This window comes from Phalacrocorax aristotelis, chromosome 2 (assembly GCF_949628215.1).
Source record: "Phalacrocorax aristotelis chromosome 2, bGulAri2.1, whole genome shotgun sequence".
In the NCBI taxonomy this organism is placed as follows: domain Eukaryota; kingdom Metazoa; phylum Chordata; class Aves; order Suliformes; family Phalacrocoracidae; genus Phalacrocorax; species Phalacrocorax aristotelis.
Genome location: NC_134277.1, coordinates 52,881,754 through 52,907,330, shown reverse-complemented (window position 1 = coordinate 52,907,330; position 25,577 = coordinate 52,881,754). Strand labels below are relative to the sequence as shown.

The following is a 25,577-nucleotide window of genomic DNA, read 5'->3' as shown; positions in this document are numbered from 1 at the left end:
ACGCAGATCAATCCATAGCCATAACATGGTACGTTTCATTCCACTTCATTATTAACCAAGTTTTATATTTGCAATATCAATGCTTCTATAGTGCTTTGCCAGATCTTGTCTAGCCAGCACTGTCCTATTGCTCCATGTTGATCAGATAAATGTTTGTCCTCTCCTACCAGAAAGCAAACAGAGCCCCTGTCCCCAGCCTTTGCTGGCGAAGCCATGCCTCGTATGTTAAGCTTTGACAGAGATCATAGCAATAAGAACACTCCTTAAAAAGAAACCTCATGGAAATAGTAATGAGAAAACACTGGCTGAGTTTAAGTATTAGACTGGAGTTTGACATGACCAAGGATACCCAGAAATTCTGCTTAGGTACAGGTGGCACAATATTACCAATTTGTACTAGCTGAATAAAGGTGAGTTAAAAATTTGGCATGGACCATAGTCTGGACACTGCCTGAAGGTTCTTTTCTCACTCAAAATAAAAAAAACCAACCCCAAACCCAAACAAAACCCAACTGAAAGAAGGCCATCCCTTTAGTTTATGCACTGTGTTAATATTTAGGTTGCATAGACCTAACTGCTGACTGCCACAGGTGCCTTTGTACGACGTTGGACACACCATTTAATCCTTCCATGCATTCGTTCTCCTTTTGTGTTACTCCCCAGCACTCAAGACTGGCAACTACTCCATCTAAGAGAGTGGACGGGAGAAGCTAATGCTACAGGTAGTATTAGTATCTCTTGTGCTTATTGATGGGCCTTGCTCACACACTCAGGGTTTAAACCAATGCCACTTTGGGCTAGGAGAACAAGATCCAGAACAGATCTTCTTCTAAGAAACACACTTTTCAAATATGAGACTATTTCATTTAAGAAATTAAATCCTCAGATAAGCAGTCCACTTGATCTATACTATGGCACATTATACGGGCCACTTAGCTCTCCATGTAGATCTGTGTGGCTTAAACGGCATTAGGAAATGTTGTGTCCTGAAGCGTGAAACAAGACAGAAGTTTAATGGTCTCCTCTGCTCTAACATCTATTACCGAGTTCCAGGGATGGGACCTGGATGACCCAAGTGATCCTTTCCAGTTCAACGTTCATTAGTCTTTTCCTTTCTTGTGCCTGATCTAAAAGAAAAAAAGGAAAAAAAGCTGATTGCAGCCTTCAGCATACTTATATGATTAGGGTAATGAGGAAGAGGCCATTTTATAAAGCATTTCACAGATTCTGTCTTTCTTTCAAATTTCAGAATGCAGCTGGTTTCAATCTCCCAGCTGGCAAAGAGGGGACTCCTCACAGTAAGTACTCCGCTTAATCTGGGTTCTTCTCAATCAGACACAGCTGAAGTAGTGGCATGATTATAGGCCTTGGTCAAGTGTCGCAATACAAGATGATTTATATTAATCAGCATTCTCTAGAATCAGTGCAAAACAAATCCAACTTAGTGACAGACCTTGAAAGAAGTCGTTCTTAGCCCACCGCTCTTTCCTTTGTCTGAAAACACCCTCTTGACAGATGGTAGCCAAGTAATCAAACATTTACAGCAGCAAAGGACCAGCACACAGCCTGGCCATCAGAAACACCACTGGTATGTCTTAAGCACCTCCTGTAAATTCCCTTTTGGTGTTCACAGGTTGCTTTTGACCATAAGGAAAACTTAACCTTTCTCTAATTTCAGTACAATGGTGCTCTCAATACCTCCACAGAGTTCCAAGTTGTAAGAAGCCATCCACTGTTGTCCATGACAAAAAAAAACCTGTCTGCCTCTGCTATTACTGAACACTGAAATGAAATGCTTATGCTAAGACAGGTGTACCAACTTTCCTGATTTGTGAAGAAACAAACTAATATACACAGGCTATTTTAAATCCAGCTTAAATCCAACTTTAAATCCAACTCACAGACAATTTAGAGGGTTAAAGAAGAAAAAGAGGAGGGGAAGGGCGGATTTGGCTGGCTCCACCTAGCTTCCATGGCACTGAGGTAAAGAAGCCAAATACTTTCTTGCTCTGCTCTCAGGAGGGCAACTTCCCTCTCTCTCAATGCTATTTTGCTTTTGATGCCTCGCAGCAAAGCACCAGCCTCTGCTTGGCCACTGTGTGGTATCTGCCCACTGGCAAGACAGAAAGAAGGATGTGGGAATAAAAGGTAGGAGGTAGAAAAGTGTGTCAAAGGAATAAAAGATAGAGGAAAGTTACTGCAGTCAGAATTCTCAGAACAACGGGGCAACTTTGGACCAGATTCCAACCCGTCTCTCACACTGGATAAAGCTAGGTTTTGGACCCAAAACTGGTCCTATTTGTAGACAGTGAGGTATTTAAGTGTTAAGAGAAAAGCATCTGTTTTGAAATCTTTTAGAAATCTAATACATAGGAACTGCAACAGGCATTTCAGTCTGTCTACCATAGATCAAATTCCAGATGACCACATGGTTTAATGCCTTGCTTTCACCTCCAGCAAACAAGACTCTGCCTTACTGGCCAAATGCAAGCAATACCTCTGGCTCCAGGAACACAAGCGACAGCCTGTAGGAACCCAAACTGTCCCTCACATCATAAACACTGCCCATATCGGCTCTATCAGAACATGCACCTTTTTGCTCACAAACATGATCAGGGTCATTAAGTTCCCCTCATTATCAGCATTTTCCACTACGTCTCTGCATAGGCATGGATAGGCTGAGAGACACCAGGCACTGGAACCTCCTTTATTCTGCACAGGGGAACGTATAAGCCTGGGGAATGAAGAGGACATTTTTAATTAGTCTAACATAAACAGAACTGCCTGAAAACATAGTGACGAACAGAGGCTCAGCCTTCTGTAGGTCAAACCCAAGGGCTACATTCATACCCCGGGGCAACTTCATTATCCTCAGCTGAGCTGCACAAGGGATTAATTTAACCCTCAGAAAAGGGTCAAGAGAAACTGGGAGAGGAACAGAACAACCCATTAATAAGAGCTATAAGGATACATGTTCATAAGAGTTTAGTTTGAATTCCTCCTTTCAGTTGCTGTTTTTAGTGCAAGGGGGTACTTATAGTAACATTACCATTTCTATTCTGCTGCCTCTGCTGTTGTCAGAACCCGTTCTTCTTTTATATATTCTCAAATAACTTTTAATTTAAATCATTTATAGTCTCAAAACCCGTAAGATCTGGTTAAGTACTCTGAGCGTTGTTCACCTGTCTACTTGATTTTTTTCTTTTGCTTTCTTTTAACAAATTCTTAAAATGTATCTGTAAGCTGGAGAACAATTACTTTTTTTTTATGAAGCTGCTTTCTGTTTTATAGCTAATCGTTTCAGTTGTGAGCTGCAAGCAGTGTTCCTATTCCAGAAAGGGAATGCTGTCAGGCTCTAAATGTGACTGTGACCCTTAGGTGTAAAATTGTGCAGTAGCCCGTTATTGTATCAGCTGCCACTATTAGGCTAGAACAAGAAAAAAGGGGGTGGAGAGGCAAAGCATTAACAGCAGAAACATCCTAGAACTCAGCATTTTTTTATACTTGGGGGCATATTATTGGTAGCCTATTGTTACCTCTCTAATGTCTTCTTCCTTGAAGATGATTGTTATTTGGCCAACACAGTGAAGATGCTATATTGTCTTTAATTTTGATGAACTAAGGCTTCCCAATGTAACTGGAAGCACTGCAAAATGTAGATGATACTGGATTTACTCAAATACCTTTCCCCAACCCCAGCCCTTTTAGAAACAACGTGGAATAGGCCTCTGTAATGGGCACCTAATTGAAGGTGACCTAACCACTGCCTCCAAAACAATTCATATGGTCTGTTTCCCCTCTCTCTCTTCCTCCCTCCCTCTCATTTTTTGTGAGGGTTCCCTCATTCCTCCCTCCCCATGAAGCCAACCTGCAAGCCTTCCCATGACAAAGCAGGCCCATATCTTGTTCTGAGGAAACGGTACACACACAGAAGGAGGACACATTGGCTCGGGTCATGGTGTGGTACCACCCCAGTCATGTAACAGTGAAGCAGCCCACAACCTTGAGCTTTTACTTGACCCAACATTGCCCAAACAATGACCAAGCTGGCATCACTGGTCTAGGCTAAACCTTAACAGTGCCCAGCTTTTGCCTATCACGTATTTTCACATATGCTGTAAAGTATACTTACTCACATTTTAGCTCTTTCAGACCCAAATTTGGCTCTAACCCTGATAAGTTTGAGTTTTAAAGAAAGCCCTCATTTGGACCCAGTGAGCCAGAAATAAGTTTAACTGAACATCAGGAACAATTTCAGGGTTAGCACATAGCACTGGTTATTCTTGCTTCTCTACAAAACCACTTTTGTTAAAGGAAATTTCACATCTCCTTTAAGAAACTAGAATCTTGGTGCTTTAACATCAAAAGTGTCCTTGGCTAAGAAAACAGGTTTACATCCGTAAATTTTATTGCAGACCCTTTGCAAGGAAACCTTAACCCTACAGGCTCAGGTCCATTTTTGCTTGCTCTGAACCACAGCATTGAATCTTCAGTATATTTTATACCTGCAACTTCTCATTAAGTCAGGACAATGTTATTACTCGCGTGTGTCAGAGGCAGAAAGCCAGGGAGCAAGAATGAAGTTCTCTTGCTTGGTTCAAGGTAGCACAACAAATCTGTGGTGTATGGAGGAACTGAGGCAGACTGTCACAGTCTGACTTAGTCACCAACTGCACTACACTGCTTCTCAGAGATAGCATGCCTGCCAAATATAGAGAATACCTTCTTGTTCAAGGTTGGTCTTGGTATTTCCATTCTGGATATGGCATGAATGTTCTCTCTTCCCTTCACAACACAGACTGCCAGCTACAACAAATCTTGGCTTACTGTTATGCTTTTCCCACTGTTCACTCTTCTTTGCCCTCAAATGCTTCACGGACTTGCACCTTGCTTTCCTCCCTTAGATTTTGCTGAGTACTTTCTGGCCATCACTCAGAGCAACCTTGATTCACCATTTCAAAGCTTTAGAGACAAGTCCCTTAACTAGTTTTCCTCGTTGTAAGTAAGCATACCAAAGATCTCCAGAAGACATGACCTTCTTGCCACTCTACATGACAGAAGAGAGCAGCAGTTATGTATGTTAAATTAGCATATAACTGATAGGTAGCTAGGTTGCTAGTTAGTATCATGTGTGCCCCTGCAGCTTCTTCTTATGATATGCTTGGAGGGTAGCTTCTGAGTGAAGATCAATTTGGCCAATATAGAATTTATTATGCCTCTCTAATAGTAAGCTGGAGCAAACCTGAGTGCTCGCTGATGTCAGTGAAAAGCTACTGGATAGCATCTATATCCATCTACAGCCTAGTTCCTGATACTTGCACTGCTGAAAACAGGACCACTAGTTTTACAGCATTATCATGGTATTTTTGTTTCTAGATTTCTTTATCTTAGGAATAAATTTCTAAAATAAAACTGAAAGGAATGTAAGGTGATATGATTTAGTATTTAAAAAGAGATCCACCTAATTCTGAAGGTTCATTAATAGCATCTGGGGGAGGAAGGGGTTGCACAGCAGAATGCCTAAGAACTGGCTCCCCTTCTCTTTCTTCCTAATAGCAATCTAGAACACGTAGGATAGTATATCTGCACTGGAGGAGGTGTAGCCAGCTCCTGCTGATATTGCAACGAAACCTGTGACGATTACTGTGAGGTACTTTCTCTCATTTACCCTGTGGCAAGACAAGCCTTACTTAAGTAAAGCACTCGGGGAAACAGTGGACTACGAGATCAGTGAACAAAGCGAACAGCCTGTACAGGAAAGCTCTTTTCATGATGCTAACTGAAGTTTTGCCAGAGGTGAGATTCCTAAGCAGGGATAATTTTCATCATTACTGCAGTAAGGCCATCCTCAAAAGACCCAAAGAGAAGAATGACATCTAAGCATTACACTGAAACCAAGAAGTAGACCGGTGAAACTCATTAAAAGAAAATCTAACAACACTTAACTGGCTGCTAGGCTAAGCTACTTTCTATTTAAAGACCAGAAAATCCACTGTGGCTCTTGATGAGACCAACACAACTGACCGCAGGGGGTTTGGATTATCATGTTTAGAAATCAGTGGTTAAGGATCCTGAATTACCACAGGATTAAGAGCAGAGCAGACAGAATCTCACTCAAGTGATCAAATGCTGCTGCCAAACACACGCTGTTTAATCTTCCTCTCTATCAAACCTGAAAATATGCATAAAATAGTAGAAATCTGCTCTTTTTGTTCCTTTTCAAACTCATACCAAAAACCCTTTTACAGGTAAAGTATTTTCAGAACTCAACTCCTCCTCCAGACCTGAGACTGGCAAGAAAATAACTTGAATGGTAGGTAACATCTTTAGGCTGTTGTACAGCCTTGTTTCACATACACATTTGTCGGTGTGGTATACGTATTAATTTAGCCTTTTTTTTTTTTTCAGATGCCTTTTAAGTCTGCCTAGAATCACAGGAAAAATAAAAATAACATGGCAATACAGAGATTTGCGTGTTCTGCAGAAATTTACATTTCCAGTGATGAGCCTGTGAATTTTATTAGTAAGAAGTCTTCTAGGACTACGGGGCAAACCAAAAGGTAAAGTATTCTTAGACTATTTATAACATCTACACACACAGAGCAAACCAGTTTTCTTCTTACATCAGCAATGCCAAGCATCCTGGTTATCTCCTGCTATTCCATAAAACTGGATTTTCCAATAAAATCTAATTAGATGCATGCATACTAGTGTCATATTAAAAAACCCCCCCTGTCCCCAAGACCATGGGACTCGGTTTTCCTAAGAAACCTCATATACTTTTCAAAGTGGCTCAAACCATGTTTGGATAGCTCTTGCATATTGGAGTAATCCCACCGAAATCCATAAAATGGCTCCTGTGACTAGTTCTGCTTAGCATAACTGAGAACTACAGAATTTGTTATTAAGCAACCCATTTCTGGATATAAATTAAATGCACTTTGGTTAATTATCTGCTCTCTTTCTCACATACACAGAGAAAAGTGAAGAAACAGAAAACTAAATTGTAAAGAGTGTAACTAAGACATTATTTTTTTTAATATATACAATAACGTAGCAGCCTCCTTTCTGGCCATTATATCAAGATTTGTGCCAGTCTACTACAGAGTTAAAATAAATGTAAAATGTTACAGCCAGAATCTAAGAGCTAAGCATTCATAGCAGCGCTTGATTATCAACCTATCATGATCTAAAGCGTACATGTCCACTTCTGCTGAGTCAATGTGATTTTTAAAATAGTGAATTTTTTTTTTAAAAAAGGTTCCCTACATCTTTAAGGCTGTTAGGGTTAGCATGGACTATTTATAGGCATCAATGAAAAGGAGAAAGCCTTACTCTGCTCTCCTACCATTCACTGCTGGTAAGAGGAGCTTGCAGGTTTTCAGCAAAATCTCTGCCATCTCTTGACAAAACTGGAATTATCAACAGGGGGCAATTGCACGGCAGCAAGATAAATCAGTGCTATTATAGAATGGCTTGGAATGATGAAGCAATTTGATTGACTGTGCTGCTGGACTGCAGCAGCCAACTTGGCTACAAGTACTTTCTTTCTCTTCCTTTCTCCTAGCATCCTGAGAGCAAAGCAAGTAACAAGCTGTTATCCCTGGTGGAACAAACATTCTTTTTTATATATCAGTAATCAAAATTGTGGCTTGTTTCGCTACTGACTCACATAGAACCCTTTGACATCTTTCATTTTCTTTAGGAGGAGATGCCTTTTGACTGACTTCATAGTACAATTTGACCACTTCACTCCAGAAGACAGACAACCCCTTGATTCTGGGGACCAGCCTGAAACTGATGTGAGTTTTAGCACTGGTTTGAACACAGCCAAGGTTTTGCCTCCTGCACTGGTGTTCCTTTGAAGCAGGTCCTGAGTTTGCACCCTAAGCACAATGTTGCTGAGGCGACCAGAATTGCAAAGCAGGACCGCTGTGCCCTGCACCAAAACTCCCACGCAACCTACTGCATTCACCTTTCATGGGTGCTCTGTGGCATTGGCCACAGGTAGGTGCTCCAAATGGGCTGTGGCATCAGAGATGTGCAACCCCCTCATAAGGTTACATGGTTTGCCAGCGCTAATGATGCTGAGGCAATGATGAGGACACCAGATCTGAAAGGGCTGGATGAGGCCCGGGTGTCTGCCTGTGCAGGACATCGTGATGAAATGTGCACATTTCTTCGCAGGTGCAAGAACCTCACACTGCGATTACCCTTTTGGCAGCCCACTGTTGCAAACTGCAACAACCTCTGGGATTTTGGTGCAATAAAGCCTTTAAATCATAGCTCAGGCAAACTTCTGGAACAAGCAGCAACTGAGCTCTGGTGTTTAAGTTTAAAACCATATAATTAGCTGTGGGGCTTTCCTATACTTTTCACGTTACGAATCTGTCATGTATTTCTTTGACTGAAAAAACCAAGTTTCATTCAATTACCGATACCCAATAACAGTTAACAGAATTAGAAAGGTGACTATTTCCTTCTTGGTTAAAACCTGACAGCAAAGTGCTTTATAATCCAAAAAATCTGACACACATCCAGCAATTGTTTGCCTTGATAAACGCTAATGCTCAGATCTGTATGTCTGAAACACTTGATATTTATTCTACCAGAGAAATTCTTGGTTAGAAGTTTCTAGCTTATACCTTAAATATTTCATAAAAATTCAAAGCCTTGAAATTCACTGGGCTAGAACCTTTAGCAGTGAAAACTATTACCAGGATTGGTGCAAAGTTCAGTCTGCAGTAAAGGCCTGTGACTTTTGAATGATGAAAATCCTGCGTGCAAAGGTGGGATGATACATAATCTCATGCATGAACAAGCAGAACTTATTCTGAGATTCACTTGTACCTCTTCTGTACCATTAGAAATGAGCATAACGCCACTTGCAATTGAAAATGGGACTTAAAACATTCTAAGCATCACCCCAAAACATTGTGTCGCTATTTGAGACAGGGTGCTAATTTGAACAGGACATTTTAAAAGGTAACTTGGGAAGTAAGAACAAAGGAATTTATTTGTGAAACAACTGTGCATAGACTTTCCACTCTTCTGTTAAAATTTTACCTGGATTATAATGGCATTTAAAGGCAGAAAAATTCAAGACTAACTATTAACATATAAATATAATCCAACTTCTCATTGCAGTTACAAGGCATCAGAGGTATTTCTAACTCAAGCCTTTGCCTATTTACTCGATGCACCAAAGCAGCTAGTGGTGTAAAAGTGAGAGGTTTCAGGGGCATCATCTTTGCAGCTGTCGCTGCTTTAAATCATGACCCCAAGAGTTTGAACAGACAATAAAGTCTCACATCAGGCAGGTTCCCCTTTCTGAAAGCTGAGCAGTGCTTCTGTCAGCCAAATGGCTTAATTCTGCCCTACGAAAGGTGAGTATGGGGAGGGGGAGAGGAGAAGGTTCCTTGTGAAGGCACAAGAGTGTGTCAGGAGAGAAGACTGGTTGATCTATGTTCCTTCCCTTCCCTGTGGCTAGTGACACAGTTACATTTTAACCCCTGTGTTGACTACAGGCACTGTGAATTAGGTTTCTTGCAGACCAAGGTTCTTCCAGCCACAACATTCCTCAGCATCATGCTGAATTATCAGATGCAGAGGTGATAAACTGTGGTGGTGACAAGAACTGGGACCCCCTTGGAGGGGGTTCAGGGCAGTAGTCCCAGCTAGCTGAAAGCCAAGAGCTCTGCTGTGGCGTGTTGTGCTGAGGCAAGGACACAACGCAGCAAAACGCACACCTTGACTCCGCTGTGCCTTATGCCCATGATCTATCTACAGGGAGGGCCAACAGGGTCTGCAAAGCCACTCTGCTGCTTTCACACAGGACAACAGGAAACACAGGTAAATGAACAGAGCTGCATTTCTCACTCTGCAGATCCTTACCAGGACAATCATGGCAGTCCTTCAGGACGTAGTCACACAAGTTGGGATAAATCTACGCCAACTTACACCTTTCCAGAGAAGGGTGGAAACTGGGAAAGACACAACACCTTGATGAGGGGCTCCAAAGGCAGCATAAAATAACACCATCCTTTGCAGTGGCTTCTGTTAGGCACCAGGCAGAAAACCCAGTCTAAAGTTAGAACCTTATTAACTTTCACGGCAAAGCGCTCGCAGAGCTATATTTGTAGGGATCTAGAAAATCTATTTTTGTTTATGTTTTCAAGTCTGTTTAATTACCTTGGTGAGGCTAACAAATAAAGAAACGTTCTGTTGCTTCTGAACAGAAGAGCTGCAGCTAATCCTGAATGTCTTCCCTTCGTTTCCAAGATCGTGGGTGCATGTCTTTTATAAATGTGAACTCATTCAAATCTTTCCTCCATTTCCCCCACTTTTTTATTTTTTATATCCATTTCATTCTCACAGGTGTCAGAATACAGCGACAGCTTTGATCTTACTGGAGATGGCCATATGTGGGTAGATTCTTTTTCTTGAAATGCAGACTGGGAGTGGATCCAGAGGTCAAGCCGGAAGGTTACATAGATTTTAAAACCTCATTTAAAAGAAAATCACTTTGCGTGGCTTCTAATATGCCTTTGGATGTGAATCTTGAAATACCTAGCTGTGAAAGCTGCTCTCTACATCACAGTGTTCCAAGACTTAAGAAAATTGGAGTTCAAAGAGAAGGGAAGACTAAGAGAGTTGGGTTTGCAGCTATGGAACAAGCACTTTCTTTGCCACATCAAAAGCGCTGATAAAAGCACTCCACCAATTCAGGATACGAGTATATTATTTGATGTATTAATTTGACAGTGTGCTAGCATTAATACGAAGATCTCCTTTTTCACCCCATTACAAGACTGATTTTGTGCATTACAGAGGAGTTTAAAACACCCAAACTACAGCTAATCAAAGTTCTAGTTTATATGGAGGTCATATGTGTCTGATTTCCACGTATTTTTTTGAAACCACTAAATTCTTAAGGAGTGAAACCTGCCAGAATTTGTGTGAAATCCACAAAAAAAAGGGGGTCTGTGCCTCTCATTTCAAAATGCTGCAGATTTATTGCAATACATATGGGTTCTGCAGTTTCTGATACCAAGGATGCACAACTCAATTCTCAAAGTGAATGTCATGGCCCTTACTGTACTGGAACTTTACCTAATTTGGGTAAGGTGTGTAGGTGGATGATGCTACACTGGGAAGAGTAAATACTGAAGGCAAAACACTGTCCAGTTACATGGCCTCTGATTCTCGATAAAAAAACCTTAAAATTGAGTCTCCCTAATACAAAGCCAATCTTTTTTCCCAACATACTTCTCCTTACAAGGGCATGTCCCTAAGAGGGGCTGTAGTTCCTAACGACGGGTGGTGCGGGGTACATGCGCTTTGTTTTTCTTAACTGTAGGGCAAAACATCTGGTGTGAAAGAACACTGGGCAGAGCAGAAGTTATTTTGCCCCACTAGAGCAGGGGAGGACCCAGACACTCCAAGAGAAGTACCAGCAATACCATCTCAAGAGAAAGTGAGTTGTTAAAAAATTCTGCTTGTGGCCATCACTGTTGCTGTTCCCACCTTCTGAAGGAGCAACGGGTGGGCCAGGATGTCAATTTATAAGAGTATTCTAGTTCTCTGGGAGACATCAAGTCAAAATATAGAAAGACATCTATAATTTCTTGCTTTTACATTTTCACAATTAAGAACAGTAAAAAGCGATGGTTTGTGGTTATGTTTTTTTAAGAGACAAAATAAATGAGCACCATAAAAGTAGCACATTCAGATGGGGTTCAGATTCATGCTTCTAGGGGCCTGCACTGGGCTAAACTCTAATTGCAAATGATAACATACGTGAGGTAGTGACACGCTATTCCTCTTTATGAGACCACTCCTGAACTCCTGCCAAAAATCCCTCTGTACGCCACTTAGTGCTTCAAGACAATGGAAGAATAATGACAGGTCTGTAAAATCTGCTGGAATTGACAGTTCTTATTGTTCTGAAAACTTTTTGTGACACACAGGAGTTTTCAGATTAGCACTGCACAATGTTGAACAAAATGGGTGTCAAGCAAATCAATGGGCTTTTCACGATTCACTCGTCTTTGTTTTACTGCTGTTCCATTTTTATTCTGTGCTTGGTGTTGCTTTGTTGTGCGCACTTGCCATTTGAGATGCGAGTGTGCACGTACTGAACAGCAAGCGAGAGCTTTCTGTGACTTGTCATGATGCTCTATGCAAGTCAAGTCCTAGCAGGGAGTAACTTTTCCTAAAAATGTTTTTTCCAGACACAAAATTAAGGAACTATTCTCATTTGAGCTGTTAGTCTCATCTGGAGTTATGACTGTCTGCCATTCATTTGGATATAAACATGAGAGCCACCTAAAGAAGGGTACTTGGTTTGCAGCTTGTGTAGAGGTTGTACCTACATAATGACATCAATAATGGGGTGAAAACAAAAATACAGCTGAGGCAAGACTGAAGACTGGTGGTTCTAGCCTCTGTTTACCTAGAGCACGAACAACCACTACGTTTCTGCTGAAACTGAAAGACCGTTAAGATCCAGGGAAAGAATGAAATATTCAAATTTAGTATTTCTGGATACGTATAAAGCCTCCTTTCTGGATTTCTGCTCTACGCTTCCAGTATAGACTAACATATGAGAATGAGGCTTTGCGAGCAGACGAAGGATAACCTATTAAGTTTAAAGTCCATGGAAACAAGTCAAAACCTGTGGAATGCCCATTCCACTCAGGTTTTCAATATTACCGTTTCTGACGTAAATGGAGAGCAAAAATAACCTGCTGCCGTTGTAAAAATCTTGCTCTTCCAAGAAAAATGTAAGCATAAGACTGAAGTTCAGATCGATGTCTGGTGGCTTCTCGCGTAAGTCAATGGAGGTGTGCCAATTTGGTCTGGCACCAAGTCTTTTAAAAGACATATGAGCCCGTCAAACCAAGTGTTTTCCAATGCAACCTATTAAAGCTACCCAAGATAGCATTTTTCAGTTTCTGCATCCTCCCAACTGCTGCCAGCATGCCACAGCTCTCACTGAAGCCTACTCACTCCTCTGTTGCTGGAACTCTTATAGCCTGGGAATCTGAAATGCCTCTCCCACATAGCTCATGCCCAGGCACTAACGACAGGCAACTGTTCTCTGCACCATCAGGTCAAAAACGCAAGCGTGCCTTTGACTGCAACGCAAATTTTTCTATCTCACGCACCACTGTGGTTTGGAGCCCTCAGACAGACTGATCCAATGCACTATCCAAGGCTTAGCAGTTATAGGCTGTCTCTCTCCCTCCTGGTCCCCCTCCTTTTATCTTCTAATGCAAAGGGATAGACAAGCAAACAAATCCCTTCAAACAAGGTTATGGGAGATATACGAACTCTATCGCTCACATAGTATTTGCCTAATGCTAGTGACTAAACTTGAGAGGTTTATGTTGTTTGAACTACATCCCTGGAGTGCTAACAAGAGCTAAAATATCATCTTAAGTGTTGCAGTGACCTTAAAAGACAATGTTCTCCTAGGCGTTCACCTTATCAATCAGAAAATAAAGCAGAAGGTAGTAGGTATAGAATTAAAACGCCCAAAAGGTGCACCGGAGCTTCAATTTGATACATCCCAAAGGTGTTCAAAATGACCAGCCTGGAGCCAGGAACAAAGCACACCCTGGTGTGCAAGAGTCCAAGCTCTCCCTCAGACTTTTATGGAATATCTCAGCCTAGATCAAGGCATCCACCTCCAAGATGGGGAGTGGGCACACCTCTTTGCCTAGACTGCCATACGCAATGGGATTTTCAGTTACATCAGTGCTAAGTAAATACAAATGAATAATACAAGCCCCTGGGGAAGGTGACATAGCAGCTAAATATCTGCTTCATTTCAAAAATGTCATTCTTGGCACTTGCATCACTGCTAAACAAAAATAAGTATTGCAGTAAGAGCTAACAGTTATCTCTTTTTTGCATAGAAAAGGAAAATTACATTGTTTTTAAGCCCAGTGCCACAGGATGCCTGGGGCCATCATTTCAATAAAAGGTGACCCAAACACCCCTAGGAAACAAAGGGAAATGTGACTTACATCTATGCCTTCGGAAAAGGCAATAATTCAAGCTTAATGAGGGGTCCTCCTGCATTTGTGGTACACTGGGTTAAACACTCAAAAGTACACAGAAAAGCTTAATATAGCTTTCACCAACAGACACTCTCACTGTATTGATGTACTAAATTTTATGTTCCACATTTTTCCTATTTATTTTGATCAAACAGTTCTTGAAAACACTGACAATTTTTTTCAGCATCAACTCTGAGGTGATGCCAATTCCTTTAACCGAAGGGATAAGCTCCATGGACACACCTCCCTGCCACAACTTGCAAGGCAGTATCTCAAAAGCAAAGCTGACCAGTTAAACCATATCTTTTAAAAAAAAAAAATCAACACCCTCAGCCTGAGATTCCCAGGCAGCAATGTGACTTCCCAGCAGCTCCCAAGACTGGGAGAGGAAGTTGTGTGTTTAGTTCTAAAATGAACACAAGACAACAAAAATGGACCCCCTAAAAAGCAGCCAGCTTCATATGATGTTTGCACCTAGTTTGGTTACCATAAAATTCCTAATACGCATGACTAGCTCAGGCACAGAGTAAAAATACAGATAAGTTTTTTCTAATTTTTTTCATTCCTATTTCTGTCCTTTCTCCTGTGTATTTTCACAAACCAGATAAGCTGACTACAGCCTATGAGAGGGTTAAGCAGAGAGTCACTCACGAGCTCCGTGCAGCAAAGCTCGCAGTCTAATAGCAATACCTGATAAAACATGAACAATGCTGAGCCAAAGTCATGGCTGTTGTAACTCAAGTAACCCCAGAGGGTTACTAAGGGACAGATTTGCACACACCACCCTCCCCCTTCTAAATATACCATTTCTGCTTTACAGAATCAAAAGCAGAGTTCCGACAGGCAAAGGAATCAACTACTTCTAACTCATGCCCCACAATGGTGAAAAAGGAAACTCTCCACACTTTTAATGTACTCACCTGTTTCATCAACAAACAGGAAAGCTTTTGAATCAAATGTGTTTTTCAAAAGCCTCCTCCAAAAAAGAAATTAATAAAAAAAAAAATAAAAAGAATATAAAGGGCAGGAAAAGCAATGATTCTCTGTGCTGAGCACAGAGATGAATGATGAGCAACTCGTGTTTTCTTGGCTGAGGGTCTGAACTAGTGTTTGACAAACCATTGTAATAACGTGCCTGTTATTATTATACGGACACCACAAATGCTGGTGACTACGTATGGGTACCTTGGACTTTTCGTGCCTGTGATATTCCATTCCATGTGGTTTGCTTTCCTCTTCAAACACAGAGGTGTTCTGAAATGCCTCGGAGAATACAGCATCCTTCCACAGACTAATCTTAATTAGGCTAAACAACCACCCAAGGCAATGCAAACAGCTAACTAGTTTGTCCAATGCCTGAAACCATTAGAAAGAACACATCTTGCTACATGCGAAACAAAACCGAGAAGTCCTTCGTGCTATTTGCAGTTGTTACTAATTTGTTTTTGCCATTCCTTGACACCATTTATCGATCTATGCCCGGGCTGAAATAACAGGATAAAGTACACAGATGTACTTACAGAGATCCCGTAGCTCCATCATTCCCGATGACAAATTCGCCTCCCACACGACAGCAAGTGAATGACTTAATGCTGCTTTTTGCAGAAGGCACAATGCGCGCAAGCAGCAGATGGTCTCCGACAAAGCTCTCTAACGAGATCCGTCCTCGGCGTAGCCATGTGAGAGGAGCAGACCCCCTCCTTTGCACACCTTTGCCTGCTCTCCGGTCCCCGCACCGCGGGGCGAGCATGTAGCTTTGCTTATGTTGCGGGTACCCGACGGCCAGTCGGGCTCCCATTGGCACGGCCGGGTGGCGGCAGCCAATCGCAGCTCGCTCTCATTTCGGGGAAACTCCTGCCCATTTATTTAGCATCTTGGGAGACCATATTTCTGAGGAAGAGCGCCGCTCCCCTAGCATCCTACCATCAGACGGAGCAGGGAGGATGGAATAAATAAACCAGAGCTCCCCATCTCTGGGTCTCCCCCTCCCCACCTACTAGTTTTTTCCCCAGGGCCCGGTGCTCGCCCAGAGGGAGCAAGGCAGCACCGGTGGGGACCCGGCGCCCGCGTCCACCTTGGCGGGGGCTGTGCGGGGGAGCGCGCCGGAGCTCCACAATTACTCGCTCCATCGCCATGGAAACAGCCTGGATGCAGCGGGCTGGATTTGTGTAGCACATCTGCTGCCAGGCTCATAATCAACTGCAATCTCATCTTTTTTTCCTCTGCTCTCACTGCTTATTTGATTGCGAGTTTGCTTTCTCTTTTCATACACGCTGGGAAAGTACATGCAGACAGAGCTGTGCACACGCTGACTTTCTCCCTGAGCAAACACAACGCTTTACGTGTATGTATGAGCATATGTACATGAGAAGTATTCACTCTTATGCATGCATTTGCTAAGGAGGTAACTCCCTGTGTACTCAAAAAATACACGACTTGTATTTCAAGCTTGAGTAATGGATCAGCACAAGACAAGACTGCTGTATGGGCCATCCAAATACTACATTTCACCTTCCAGTTCCATAAATTGCATCTGTCCAAAATGGGGTCAAAACCTGACACGACTATTATGAAACTTCCTAAACAATCTGCTGTTTTGCTAGCGGGCTTCCAGAATTATATCTGGCACCCACAGACAGTGACCTGAGTCTTCAGGCAACTAATTCCACACTGGATGTTCCCTATTCTGCCCAGGGCCTGCTGAAACATGCCACCAGGAAAACTTAACGCACAAAAAGGTTGTTATCCATGGGTATAAATTTCTGTGCTACCCTCTGACAAGACAAGAAAGGAGAGATGACTAGGTCAGAAAAGGAAAGAAAGAAAAGGGACTTGGCAGTTTTGGGTAATTTCTGGCTGCTCCTCAGACTTTCTCTGGGACACCTGAAAAAAATCTTTCATCCTCTCCATGCTTCTGTTACTGAAACTGCAGAATGGGGAGAATATCTAAATGCATCCATTTATATTACAAAGATAATCCCAGAAAAACTATGAGACACTGACCTGCTACTGTAATGGTGTTAGAGAAGAATTTCAGGTGGAAAAAAAGGAGGGCACACTACTTTTTCATAAACCCTTACTTTCATTTATTTAACTAAAGGAAGAAAAACAATGAAGGCCCTTCTGAAAAAAAATTCCCGTATTGCAGATATCCACTGCATTAGCCATTGTAAAGAGTGGCATTTTAAAATGCATCATGACAGAGTCTTGCAGGTAGATTCCCAGATCTCTTTGTATAATAAAGGCCACTCCTTGTTAAATGTCCTCTACCAGCCTTCTGTGGGCCTAATCCAGGGTCTAGGAAGGTCTTTGAAGCCCATTGGCCTAGTACTCAAGAGCAAGGCCAAGAACAGAAAGCTACACCAGAGGAGATCTGGCTTTTCAGAGCATCTGTCACTCAATTATCATTTTTGACAAGAGAAATTAGCTTTTAAGAGAACTTTATGTTTTAATGGCTCAGGATGCCACAAGGATTCACTTCTTGCAATATTGTACTTCTGGTTTTTCATTTTCCTTTAGAGGAGCACCATCGCTATAAACATTACCCTGAGCTTGCAGGCTTTTGTGGTCACTCTTTCAGTTCTGAAACATTAAACTGTAGAAAGATATTCAATGTGCATTTTAGGGGAAGGGGAGGCTAATTAAAAAGCCTAGGTTTGCTGACAGGACTCACTGGGGAAAAAAGCAATCTATGCTGTTCCATGCCTCTCACATCCCTCCTTCCACCTAAATCACCCAGGGGAAGAGGGTGGTCTAAGGGTGTGGAGCACACCCTGTCATTTGTGTGTGAATGATGAAGCAGCTCAGCAGTTCCAACATTCATTTTCCTAGATGTTATTATCATGTCTTACAGACTGGAAGTATTGTCAATATGTACAATAGTCATTGTAAATAGTCATGCAAACCATAAATAAATATATAAAATGCTACTGGACAACAAAAAGCAACTGTCACATTCGTAGAGGGTCTCTATACTGAATTTTTTTTAAGCCAATATTAAATTGGAGAGCTTCCTAATCAAATAAATTGTTCCTTTCTGTTGTATGATACACAGAGTTCAAAACTCTCCATTAGGCTGTGCTTGATTAAACAAAGCACTGCTGCAAACACACATACTGATTATCAGTGCAACCCTGAAGTACCTGGAGAAACCCTCTCTTGGCCCAGTTTCCAAAACTCTCCACCTGCATTTCACCCACTGACAGGGAGAGGACTGTGTCCCAGATTAGGACAACCAGTCAAGAACTCAAAAGACCCATTTTTAAGGTCTTTTCCTGCGACAGGAAAGGAACAGAAGTGACAGTGATCTCTGCTTCTGATGGCAGCAAGTGTTAGATTTAACTCACCCTTTGTCAGCTTCTTTTCTTAGTAATCTCCCCTGTAAATTGCATTTCTTTTCCTCCCAAGATTGTGGTGTGAGAATAAACAGACTAAGAATTTTGCTGCACTCTCTAAAGCAGGACAGGGCACAAATACCTAAGAAAGCTTTCAAGAGAGATCAACAATTCAAGGCTAGAAAAATCCAGGCAATTTCAAAGCAACATAATAAACGAGATTTGTGAAAAATCTTCTAAGACAGCGGGATAAAACGATGTTGTTCAACCAAAAGGATCAAAGATTTCCAGGAATGCTTCACACCGAAGCTGATACTTGCCGATCTGACGGCAGCTCTCGGCAGTATGCTGTCATAGGCTAAGACCTGTTTGTGTGTGGGAGCTGAGGAACAATCAGCAGCGATATAATGCTTACTTATCCTTCTAGATCATGGGGTTTACTTTTTCTAGCCTAGATACCTACATGGGGAAGATAGTTAACCTACTAACACTTCCCAAGTCACATATTTGCTGGTTGGTGCCCAGTAACTCCTCTTCCAGTGCCATAAATCACCTGCCAATTCTCAGTAAACTTTCCATCCCTTTCAAAAGTCCGTCTGTAGAAGCAGCTAATTTGTACCAGGAACAGCTAGTCCTAGTCATTTATTCCAGGAATACCTACAAATCTGGAAATTTGGAAGGAATCCCTTCCAAATCTGTATTCTTTGAGCAGCAATGAGGACCTAGGCTGTAGATAACAGATAACACAAACATGTATTTTGGAGACTTTCAAGGTCACATTTCACATTTAGTTTGGTTTCCCCCCAAATCCTAATATTGGAAAACCTTCTAACTCCTTTATCAGGAGCCCCCCTATACTTTATTTCCAACAAGCAGGTTCGGGGGTTTGTTTTTGTTCATTTTTTCTAATATACTGCATCTGGAAGAAGTGTTTGGATAGCAACACATAAACACAAATTAACATGAAAATGTGGGGCCCCAGCATAAAGAGATATCTATCCTTTCTGCCACTTAAGACAGCCTTACTACAAACCACAGAGCTTATCTGACTAGGAACACCAATTGATATATAAGCTGCTGAAAACACTGTCAGGGACACAGCTTTGCAAATCAGATTTGACATGACCTTCAGAGGTGATCTGCCACAACAGCACCCAGGAAGGTCTATATGAATTACAAAAACACAGAACCTTTCATTCTGCAAAGCATGGATGGGTTTGATTTCCACCATACAAGCACCAACATTCACTACCTTCTTTTGTACTTCAAGCACAGGGAGCATTCAAGTCTCTTCCTGCACCACCAGGCAAGTTGGTCCCCTTCCGAGGGTGCATATGTATGTTAAAAGCCTTTGAGATGCAGGGATGTGCATTAAAGAAAATCTCTACTACTCTTATACAAATGAAATTAGAGCTTTGTAGAGTTTCATACAACAGTCTTGGATGTAGACAACAGTCTGGATGAGGATTGTTTAGGGGTGTTGAATCTGCAATAATTCTTCATCTTCTCTGACAACTGAAGTTCTTCAGCTAAGCCAAAGACAGCCTACAAACAATCCTGAAATTGGCTACAGGAACTGACATGAATATTTCTCAGTTTTCCTATTGCTAAATGATTACACGCAGCCTGGGTGGTGAAAGGAGACTTCCTAGTCTAGACAGCACGACTGTAGGCTCCATTTCCACCTCCAGTGTTAACTCCAAGAACATCTAAAATGCCTCATGTTTAGTGCAGAACCAAAATAACCCCATCTTAAAAAAAAAAAAAACACAAACCAAAAAACCAAACAAAAATAAGATATCCACTACAACCACACATAAGAAACCTGGTATAAAAAGGAAGAAAGAGAAACCGGGTTGCTAAGAGGAAGACTGTTCTGTCACAGTGGATAGATTTGAAGTTGGATAGATTTTGATACACACACACACAAAAAGAAAATTATTTCTAACCTTGACAATGGAAAGAGCAGAGCCCTATCTGACAAACAACCTGAAGTGATGTTTAGGTTTGGAGGCAGTGTCACATACAATCATAGTTAGCTTGTCTTTGTATAGCTATCATATAAAAAAAAACCTCAAAATACACAAGCCCCTGCAGCTGTCTGCAACCTTTAAGTCTTGCCATTTCAAACCTACATAGCAGTCATATAGCATAAGAGGGCACTGAAGAATTTCAAATCAATTATAATAAATCCAGACAGTAGACAGAAAAAGGTTTCACAGTACACATCATCAACTTCAAGATTCCTTACGTAGCACTCTTACGTACACAATTGCAAAGGCCACAGAAACTGCCTTGTGAGTTCTACAACCCTATGAGTGCTCTCTGCCTATTTTATCCCATATTCATGATCCATAGTTGGGGTTAGGATTTCCCTGCTCCCTCCTTTGCCCTCACTTTGTTTAAATGCATGTCATATTTGATATGCAACATAGAACCCTAGAACAGTTTGTGTTGGAAGGGACCTTAAAGATCATCTAGGTCCAACCCCTCTAGCAGGGACACCTTCCACTAGAACAGGTTGCTCAAAGCCCCATCCAACCTGGCCTCAAACACTGCCAGGGATGGGCATCCACATCTTCTCTGGGCAACTTGTTCCAGTGCCTCACCACCCTCATAGCGAAGAACCTCTTCCTTCTATCTAATCTAAATCTAGCCGTTTTTCAGTTTAAAGCCATTACCCCTCCTCCTATCACTACATGCCCTTGTAAAAAGTCCCTCTCCAGCTTTCTTGTAGGCTCCCTTCAGGTACTGGAAGGCATGCTGAGAGAATTTTTAGTCATGTCATCTTAATCAGTTTTCTCATTCACTCACTTGGTTTGGAGAACACATGGGCAGGACAGAACAATTTCACATCACTGCAGCATTTTACCTGCAATATTCTTCTACCTTTAGCTACTTCTCCAGCTTATGCTTTGCACAGATTGCCAAACAAGCAACACAAGCTGGATTTATCTGCAATCCAAACAGTCTGAGACTTCTCTTTAATGCTTGGTTTCTGTAGGACAGGAACTGAGGAATGTAGATTGTACCACTAACACTGTTGAAACGAGTTATGTCATGTATGGATTTGGTCTTGCCTCTCTTACATGCATGTATCCTCCCCTCCATCTTATTCATTAGTGCATTTTGGTTTTCTTCTTCTGGAAGATGCAGATTAAATCTCTACTTGATCATATGAAATGGCAACAGAATGATTTATTTTACTTTTCTGCTTTTAACAAAACCAAAGAACAATAGGAGGGACAAAATAAAGGAAAAATTAATCTGTTTCAGGTATCTGAACTTACTCTGATGCTGACATGGTTCACTGTTTAAATAATGATACATGTTTTTTTTTTTAATATGTTAACTACATAAATAGGTACTTAGAAACTACTTAAACAGGAGATTATTTACCCCATTGACTGTAGAAGCCCATGTGTCAGCACATCTGCTGCTCAGGAAGATTAAATCTGTTCACACAACACTCATGCTCTCTCTTGGTACTGGGGAACACGTTAGTAGTGAGAGATGTGAAGCAGGGCCTTTGGGTTTTATCCAACAGGCCCTTAAGACTGGTACAATGGATGATGTTAGCAATCCTCTCTGAATTTCTGAAAACTCTGCAAATACTTGCCTAGGCATTCTAGAAAAATAAATAGGTTTTTTATTCAGGAGAGTTTTCTATGTGTGTGTTTTAATTTCAAAAGCTTCTGCTCTGATTATTTAAGAGTAACAACCAGATGCCCAGCAGCCTTTAGAGGAACAGTATTAGTGTGATTATGCACCTTTAAGACCAGAATGACAATGCTGGTTCATGATGTTTAGAAAGAGTGTACTGAAAACAGCTCAATTACTCCATTATCTTTGCCTTGGTTCACCTTCCCAGCTGCTGTTGAAGGACCTCTAGACCATTATTTTAATAGCTGCTGATGGGGGCCTATCCACCATTTATCACATTCATTTCACACTACTTTCGCATCACAGGCTCGCAGGGAAGGGTAAGTGTCAGAAGGCTCTGGAAGTGCAGAAAGGGATTGACAAGACCACAGTTAATGAACAGAAAACACGAGTCTTGTCTCCAGGTCCAGCAAGTGCACACAAAACTTTCTTGAGAAGAACAAGCTATTTCTGCTTCCACCTCACGCAGGCATAAAAGTAAAATTAATGCTCACATAAGGCGAATGGACATTTAGGGCTGTTTACCATGTAGTTATTTTTTTTGCAAGTATACTCCAATAGGAGCAATTTACCAAGTGGACACTTAGCTTTAGCTAGAAAGGGCAATATCCTCCATACCTTCATAGGCAATTTGAAGCTACTGACACTCACAAAAAGAGCTACTGACGCTCCTATTCTGTGTCAGGCTCTGGTAGCGTGCGTCTGTTCCCATGGGCTTCAGAGCCTCCCTAGGTTAAACTGGGCTTTGCAAACATCCCCTTTCTCAAAGACTTTAACAGCCTCTTTTTCAATCCATGCACATGGAAATGTGCAGCCAAATATACATACCCCAAACACGTGTCGCATGCCCAACAGAAGCATGCCCACACACGCCCATTCACAGCCAAATGTAGTATAAATAACCTTGCTATATAAATAGGTTTGCTTAAATTAAGTCTCTTGCTTGAATAAGGCTGACATAAATATTCTTTCTTTTATGCTGCCTGTTGCATCTCACGTTTAAGTCTGGAAAGTGGCAACCATGTTGGAATGACTGGAGAAACCCCAGCAAAGCATATTAACACCCTCCTCTGAAAGCCAATAGACATGAAGCTCAGGTGAGCTCAGCATCCTGATGTAACATATCACTGGTGAAAAGGAGAAAAGGCAGGCAACTCTTTTTTGTGTGTGTTATTCTGGATATCAAGATAGATAAATACTAGTAAGACAGGCAGTAAGAAATCACAATAAATCAGAGGAGATCCTCAAGCACTAAAGCAGCAGCCCACACAAAACCAAAGTTATAAAAATAAACCTTACATTCTCAGTTGGGGGGAAAAAAAAAGAAGAAAGGAAAAAAGTATCAGAAGAAGAAAAGTAACTTTCCCCTCTTTCTCTGCATCTTTGGAAGGACACCAGGTTAATGTCCATACTTCTCACATTGCTCATGTCTGTATTCATCAATATGGTTTTATGGACATTTTCTGTCTTAGCCTTTTCAAAACATTTCAAGAAACTGTTAAGACTGTTTTCTCTGAAGATGGGTAGGAAGGACCAGCTGTCAGAAAGGACTCTCTGAACCTCCCTCCAGCAACCCTAATTCACATTCAGCCCACACACCAGGCCCAGCTCTATCAGTGTTCTGGCTCATTTTGTCAGGGCTGTTGCATCTGCTCAGAACTTCCTTCCCACTAATCAGTCTCTCTCTAATCGATCTTCAGAGTACATATTTCCTCAGTCTCAATCATCCACGAGCTAAAGATGCTGTCAATACTGCAGCATGGCCACGCTTGCTGTCTCACAGGCAAATCTCACATCGTTCTCGCTCTCTTCACTGACCTCTCTGCTCTTTGCACATGGTAGGTGGAATGATTACTTCATCTTCCAACTGAAGAGACAAATTTATAAAGGTCAAGCAATGCAGAGGCAGTTGCAACAGCGGGTACAAACTCCAAGTTTTCTTCTCCCTTCATTCTCCAGCCTCTGAAACACAAATGTATTTCTAGCGCTAAGCCAGTAGTATTTCTACCTGTTACATTACTGCTTTATTCAGGGCTGGACCATTTTCACTCCACTAATGCCTTCTTTTAAAAACATTTCAGAATTCGTTCAAAAAAAAAAAAAAAAGAGGTTTAAAAAAATTTCAGTCTTCCTTAATCATGCAGGGATATATTTTCAAAGCAGTATGCCAGGAGTATTCCACGTGACTCCCATTCATGTTAAAATTAGAGTCACCAGAATAAACCCCATATGCTGCTTTGAAAAGGTACTGCAACTTGTCCAAGGAAAATTTCCGCAGCTTAATGGTACTTGCACAATTTTTCTGCCTGATTTTTTTCCTTTGATTCCTGAATATATTTTTAACAGCCTCTTTTTTTTTTAATAACATTTTGTACTATTTGGAAAAATAGAAAGAAGTTATTTGCTGGTTATCTTGGTTCCTCTGCAGCTCTTTTATTTTAAAATTATCAGTTTAATCAGAAAATCTTTGCTCTGTAGTTCTGTAGTATGCAAAGCTTCCAGTATCACTCTTTTCTGATATGGTCACTGTAGACAACCTTTCTATCGGAGCCGCAGCCCACAGTGAGGTCTGGCTGCCTTCCACACCTGAGCTGTTGTCCTCTCCAGTGGGGCTCAGTATGTATGTGTTAGCCTGAAACTAATTTTCACCCCTGGACAGCAAGGAACTTTCTTCCAAAAAGGCTGAGGCATAGCCTCTCCTCAGCAATAACAGCACCGCTGCTTGGACCAAAGCCAGACAACATGAATGTACACGTTTCTACATGCAGAGCCCCAGTCTCACATGTGAATTTTCTGCCCAACGCAGAGCATCTGTAACATCTGTGGCAGCCACAGAAGCCCGCCCGCCCACCGAAAGCCAGCTGCAGCGCTGGGCTTGCCGTGAGTACAGCTTGTCCTAGTTTGCCTTGGTAATCACAGCCAGCATTGCATATGCTGTGCTCATGTACGCACACATTGATAAATGCCAGTGGATTATTAAATCTGTCATTTATGACTATAGTCTTCCTGGTCACTTGAAGAAAGAGATAGAAATAAAATTTTGATTTCTGACAGCTCTGGTTCTCTTGTCATTGCTCTCTAATTTTTCCTGCTTACTGATGCTGTGCATGAGAGATTGTGCACAGAAAGACAGTGTGAATGCCATCTCTTCATTTTTCCCTTGTCCTTCTAATTTCCTTGTCCTAATTACTGTCCCAAATTGCAACACATTTTCATTTCAGCCATTTACACAAAATATGCAGCAAACACTGCAGCTAACCACTTCATTACTTTAATTTTTAAAGGATGTAAACAAAAGGAAAATATTTTGCTTAAATGTGGAAGGTGCTTCCACCATGGGAAAAAAAATACATCTCCTTGCTAACAGAATCATGTATCAGGACAGGAGAAAACAAACCAAGATAAGGTTGTCCTGTCATTAAAGCGCTGACAAGTGAGGTGTGGGCTAAGTACCCATCTCTACCACTGATTTTCCAGGCAGCTTGCAGCAAAACATCAGTTATGTATTCTTGTT

General features: G+C 41.5%; 1 protein-coding gene across 5 annotated transcripts in view; it reads right to left on the bottom strand.

The window, feature by feature from the left end:
- ELMO1 (engulfment and cell motility 1) overlaps positions 1 to 25,577 on the bottom strand; it is a 314,961-nt gene that overhangs the window by 68,496 nt on the left and 220,888 nt on the right. Inside the window, exon 1 of one of the 5 annotated variants that reach the window (XM_075083579.1) lies at positions 15,587 to 15,662. The exons of the other annotated variants lie outside the window; for them this stretch is intronic. The gene's annotated coding sequence lies outside the window, so the exon portion shown is untranslated. Of the gene's footprint in view, positions 1 to 15,586; positions 15,663 to 25,577 lie in introns of those variants that run through there. 5 annotated transcript variants of the gene reach the window in all.